Below are 6,000 nucleotides of genomic sequence, written 5' to 3'. Positions count from 1 at the left end.
GATATGCTTTGTCTCAAAGATTAAGCCATGCAGGCGCAAGTACGAGTTCTTGTAAAGCGAAACTGCGAATGGCTCATTGAATCAGTCTTGGTTTATTTGGTCTCGTAAGCGAAGTGGATAACTGTGGTAATTCTAGAGCTAATACATGCATTAAGCGCCGACTTCGGGAGGCGCGCTTTTATCAGATCGTCCTGTGACGTTTGATGACTCTGGATAACCACGCGGATCGAACGGTCTCTGCACCGACGACGTATCATTCAAGTGTCTGCCCTATCAACTGTCGAAGGTACGCTACGTGCCTACCTTTGTGATAACGTGTAACGGGGAATCAGGGTTCGATTCCGGAGAGGGAGCCTGAGAAACGGCTACCACATCCAAGGAAGGCAGCAGGCGCGCAAATTACCCATGCCCGACACGGGGAGGTAGTGACAAAAAATAACAATACAGGACTCTAACGAGGCCCTGTAATTTGTAATGAGTACATCCTAAAACTCTTAACGAGTATCCATTGGAGGGCAAGTCTGGTGCCAGCAGCCGCGGTAATTCCAGCTACAACAGTGTATGCTAAAGTTGTTGCGGTTGAAAAGCTCGTAGTTGGATTTTGGGCGAGCGCCGCCGGTCCGTCGAAAGGCGTGTCACTGGTTGCGTTCGCCTCACCTTCGGTTCTCCGTCGGTGCTCTTGACTGAGTGTCGGCGGTGGCCGATAAGTTTACTTTGAAAAAATTAGAGTGTTCAAAGCAGGCTGTTCGCCTGCATAGTGTTGCATGGAATAATGGAATAGGACCTCGGTTATATTTTGTTGCTTTTCGGAGCACGAGGTAGTGATTAAGAGGGACAGACGGGAGCGTCCGTACTCTGCCGTTAGAGGTGAAATTCGTGGATCGGCGGAAGACGAACTACTGCGAAAGCATTCGCCAAGAATGTTTTCTTTAATCAAGAGCGAAAGTCAGAGGTTTGAAGTCGATCAGATACCGTCCTATTTCTGACTATAAACGATGCCAACTAGCGATCGGGAGGCGTTACCATGACGACCTTTCTGGCAGCTTCCGGGAAACCAAAGTCTTTGGGTTCCGGGGGAAATATGGTTGCAAAGCTGAAACTTAATTAAAGGAATTGACGGAAGGGCACCACCAGGAGTGGAGCCTGCGGCTTAATTTGACTCAACACGGGGAAAATTCACCCGACCCGGACACAGGTAGGATTGACAGATTGAGAGCTCTTTCTTGACTCTGTGGGTGGTGGTGCATGGCCGTTCTTAGTTGGTGAAGCGATTTGACTGGTTAATTCCGATAACTAACGAGACTCTGGCATGCTAAATAGTTACGCGACCTTCTCGGTCGGCGTCTACCTTCTTAGAGGGACTAGTGGCGTTTAGCCACACGATATTGAGCAATAACAGGTCTGTGATGCCCTTAGATGTCCGGGGCCGCACGCGCGCTACACTGAGTGTCTAAACTAGGCCGAAAGGTCCGGGTAACCCGTTGAACCTCATTCGTGATTGGGATAGGGACTTGCAATTGTTTCCATTGAACGAGGAATTCCCAGTAAGCGCAAGTCATCAACTTGCGTTGATTACGTCCCTGCCCTTTGTACACACCGCCCGTCGCTACTACCGATTGAATGGTTTAGTGAGATCCTTGGATCGGCCCCGTCGCGACTGGCAACGGCCGCGTCGGCGTGTCGAGAAGACGATCAAACTCGATCATTTAGAGGAAGTAAATGTCGTAACAAGGTTTCCGTAGGTGAACCTGCGGAAGGATCATTACCGAAGGTGGTGGTAGGCCCCGGCCGACCGCGCACTTAATTGTCTTTGGGTGCCGCCGAGAGGGCGGCCGTCAATCGGGGTTCCGCCCCGTGCGACACGCGTAACACGTTGGCATAGCAAGGCAGCCGAGTGCGATGGTGGCTTCTGGGCACCGCGCTCGATGTGCCGCCGGCCCAGCCCGGCGGTCGGTCGGCGCCGTTTGTTGGTGTTTTTGTGCAGTTGTTGTCGGTGGTGGTTTTGTGGTCGATCCCACAGTGTGACGTCCGCGCGCTTCGGCGCCGGGCGAAACGTCGAGGACGACTCTTAACGGTGGATCACTCGGCTCGCGAGTCGATGAAGGACGCAACCAAGTGCGAGAAGTAATGTGAATTGCAGAACACATTGAACGTCGACCTTCTGAACGCGAATTGCGGTCTCGGGTCAATCCCGGGACGACGTCTGCCTCAGGGTCGCGTTCGTCCTCACCCGAGGGCCGTCGCCTGGCCTCTGCGAAGACGGCCGGGCGTCGCCCCAAGTTGAAGCGGTCGCCGAGCTTTCTCGGCGCGACCGCGTGTCCCGTACACCGCCGGCCCCTCGACGTGTTCAACTACGTTCGAGAGGCGGGTCCAGGTCGGTCGGTCCGGTCACAAGATCAAGACCGACCGTGGGCCAAGGCGGCGACGGTACGCGCTCGGTCGGCGCCGGCGGCGACGACTTGCGATGCCAGCGGGCCGTGTAAGAAGCGGCCCGCTTGACATATACGACCTGAGTTCAGGCGAGAGCACCCGCTGAATTTAAGCATATTATTGAGCGGAGGAAAAGAAACCAACAGGGATTCCCTGAGTAACGGCGAGTGAACCGGGAAGAGTCCAGCGTCGAATCTGCGCGCTTTTCGAGCGCGCCGAGTTGTGACGTGCGGAAGTCCCAGTGCGGCTGACGGCGAGCGCCGGTGTCCTTCTGATCGAGGCCTCGTCCCACGGCGGGTGTTAGGCCCATAGGGGCGCTTGCCTTTGCCGCTTCGGGTCTTCTCGGAGTCGGGTTGTTTGGGAATGCAGCCCAAAGCGGGTGGTAAACTCCACCTAAGACTAAATACGGTCGCGAGACCGATAGCGGACAAGTACCGTGAGGGAAAGTTGAAAAGCACTTTGAAGAGAGAGTTCAAGAGTACGTGAAACCGTTGAGAGGCAAACGGGACGCTTAGGGCGGACGCTTAGGGCGCCGCTGCCGAGTCGGTTCGCGCACCGTCTCAGCGCACTAGCGACCGGCGCGGGTCACGACCGGTTTGCCGTCGGTCTAAGTCCCCGCGCGAAGGTGGCCTCCGCTCCGGCGGGGGTGTTACAGCGCGCAGGCGGTGAGGCCGGCGGCGGATCGTGGAAAGGATGCCGCGCGCTCTCTGTGTGCGGCCGTCGCCGTTCGGGTGACTTGTCGTTCGCCTGCACTGTACGCAGTGCTGGTGTTCGGCGGGCTGCCGCTTCGGTGCCCTGCGGGCATCGGCTTCGAGAGAAGCCGAGCCGAAAAAAGTTAAAGTACAAACGCGATGCTAATGAGCGAGCCGTTGTCTCGACTATTATGTAGGTGGCGCTCGATCGAGCGTCTGGCTTGAGCGTTTGTCGGCCTAGCAGAACGGTCGCTTTGTTATGCCCGGGTTTTAGGCACCGCTGCAGGCGGCCGACAGAGCTCTTGTTTGTGCGAAACTGAATGGATCGAGCCCGAGAGAGGGCGAGCAAAGACGAAACGCAAAGCGCTTCGCTTGGCACTGGCTGGCGAGAGCGTGGACGTCGCGGCCAGCGACTGTCGAAGCCGAGTACGGCCGCAGGCGATCGCCTCGGTCTTAAACGAATGCGACGAGCACGCGCCGGGCGGCCCAGCAAGGGCCGAGCGCAGCTGTCGCAGCTATCTGGTTGATCCTGCCAGTAGTGATATGCTTGTCTCAAAGATTAAGCCATGCAGGCGCAGGTACGAGTTCTCGTAAAGCGAAACTGCGAATGGCTCATTGAATCAGTCTTGGTTTATTTGGTCTCGTAAGCGAAGTGGATAACTGTGGTAATTCTAGAGCTAATACATGCATTAAGCGCCGACTTCGGGAGGCGCGCTTTTATCAGATCGTCCTGTGACGTTTGATGACTCTGGATAACCACGCGGATCGAACGGTCTCTGCACCGACGACGTATCATTCAAGTGTCTGCCCCATCAACTGTCGAAGGTACGCTACGTGCCTACCTTTGTGATAACGTGTAACGGGGAATCAGGGTTCGATTCCGGAGAGGGAGCCTGAGAAACGGCTACCACATCCAAGGAAGGCAGCAGGCGCGCAAATTACCCATGCCCGACACGGGGAGGTAGTGACAAAAAATAACAATACAGGACTCTAACGAGGCCCTGTAATTGGAATGAGTACATCCTAAAACTCTTAACGAGTATCCATTGGAGGGCAAGTCTGGTGCCAGCAGCCGCGGTAATTCCAGCTCCAATAATGTATGCTAAAGTTGTTACGGTTGAAAAGCTCGTAGTTGGATTTTGGGCGAGCGCCGCCGGTCCGTCGCAAGGCGTGTTACTGATTGCGTTCGCCTCACCTTCGGTTCTCCGTCGGTTCTCTTGACTAAGTTTGCTTTGAAAAAATTAGAGTGTTCAAAGCAGGCTGTTCGCCTGCATAGTGTTGCCTGCATAATAATGGAATAGGACCTCCGTTCTATTTTGTTGGTTTTCGGAGCACGAGGTAATTAACGAGGTGATTAAGAGGGACAGACGGGGGCGTCCGTCTGGCTTGTGGCAGCCAAGCGTTCATAGCGACGTTGCTTTTCGATCCTTCGATGTCGGCATCTTCCTATCATTGTGAAGCAGAATTCACCAAGCGTTGGATTGTTCACCCACCAATAGGGAACGTGAGCTGGGTTTAGACCAGTGCTCCGCAACCTTTTTTTAACTCGCGGCACACTTATAAAATTTGCCAAATTTGACGGCACACCACAACAAACAAAAAATACAAGGTGTAACTTTGTTTTATGTTCATATAACAACGAGAGATTTGTGGTTGTTTTAATGAGCACAATTGCTCTATATTAGGATCATTAGAGAGCACTCTTGCTTCTTATTTTGACTTAACAACCGCTGAAAATAATTTATATTTTTGCGTGCATGAACGACAAGTTTTGTATTTAAGTGGCGCATAAGTTTACTCGAAAACATTGCTTCATTTGAAAGTTGCTCCCCCCAAATAACACAGACTGGTTTTGGAGCATCTCCGTTACCACAGCAAGAAAATCCATAATTGACGTAATCTTCCCTGTATTTCCTTTTGACAAGTTTTTTTTTTCAACGTTGCTTGTGCTAGGTACAATATGTTGCTCAGTATCAGGCACTCTTTTTAAAAATGTATCCATTTTGCAAAACTTTAACGTTCCTTGACTTTTTTAATCAAAGACCACTGGCCACTGATTCTGCAAACTCAAACTTTATTTATATTCGATTACTACATGTGCTATGTTTTAGCCTCGACAATAAGCTTTGCAATATACATGCTTCTTATATAGGTGTACTCCTTGTTACGTCACAAATGCACAGTGAGGGGTGTCAGGAAGGGAGGGACGCCGCGGCACACCGGTTGCGGAGCACTGGTTTAGACCGTCGTGAGACAGGTTAGTTTAACCCTACTGATGTAGTGTTGTTGCGATAGTAATTCTGCTCAGTACGAGAGGAACCGCAGATTCAGACATTCGGTTCATGTGCTTGGCTGATAAGCCAATGGTGCGAAGCTACCATCTGGGGGATTATGACTGAACGCCTCTGAAGTCAGAATCCCGCTTAAGTAGCGACGATAATCTGGTGCCTCGCCGCCGGCGAGGCGAAGTTAGGCGGCCGTTTGGCCGCCGGCGAAGCCGAGTGTTTCGACCCTTTGGCGCGAGCGAACGACTCGCGCCTAAGTCGAGGCGAGCAACCTGCGCGAAAGCGAGGTGCTAAATCATTTGCAGACGACCTAGTTGCAGATCGGGGTGTCGTACCCACTAGAACAGTTTCGCACTGCGATCTGTTGAAAGTCATCCTCCAGATCTACGATTTGTCTTTTTGGGACTTGTCTTATTTTTTTCGACTCGCCAGCGGCGCCAGACCTGTCCTATTTTTTTTCCCGCGCCGGACTTTTTTCTATTCGGTCCTATTTTTTTACCGAGCCGTGTGGGGCACGTCATCGTGGTGTCGGACTTATCTTCACCCCGTCATCGTGGCTTCGGACTTATCTTCACCCCGCCGGGCGGGGCCGC

The 6,000-nt window shown here is 52.9% G+C and overlaps 2 non-coding genes and 1 pseudogene across 2 annotated transcripts in view; all 3 read left to right on the top strand.

Moving 5' to 3' along the window:
• The window catches only part of LOC144432282 (small subunit ribosomal RNA), a 1,789-nt gene extending 24 nt beyond the window's left edge, over positions 1 to 1,765 (top strand). Inside the window, exon 1 of the ribosomal RNA XR_013480518.1 lies at positions 1 to 1,765. This exon is cut by the window's left edge and continues 24 nt beyond it. This is a non-coding gene — a ribosomal RNA (small subunit ribosomal RNA).
• A 298-nt stretch (positions 1,766 to 2,063) lies between these two features.
• Positions 2,064 to 2,217, top strand: LOC144432249 (5.8S ribosomal RNA). The gene has a single exon (XR_013480485.1). It is a non-coding gene; the product is annotated as a 5.8S ribosomal RNA (ribosomal RNA).
• Positions 2,218 to 3,638: 1,421 nt separating this feature from the next.
• LOC144432284 (small subunit ribosomal RNA) lies at positions 3,639 to 4,553 on the top strand (annotated as a pseudogene).
• Positions 4,554 to 6,000: the final 1,447 nt, after the last annotated feature.

Source organism: Styela clava, chromosome 14 (assembly GCF_964204865.1).
Source record: "Styela clava chromosome 14, kaStyClav1.hap1.2, whole genome shotgun sequence".
Lineage (NCBI taxonomy): Eukaryota > Metazoa > Chordata > Ascidiacea > Stolidobranchia > Styelidae > Styela > Styela clava.
The sequence above is the reverse complement of the archived record's forward strand: the minus strand, read 5'-3'. Positions and strand labels throughout refer to the sequence as shown.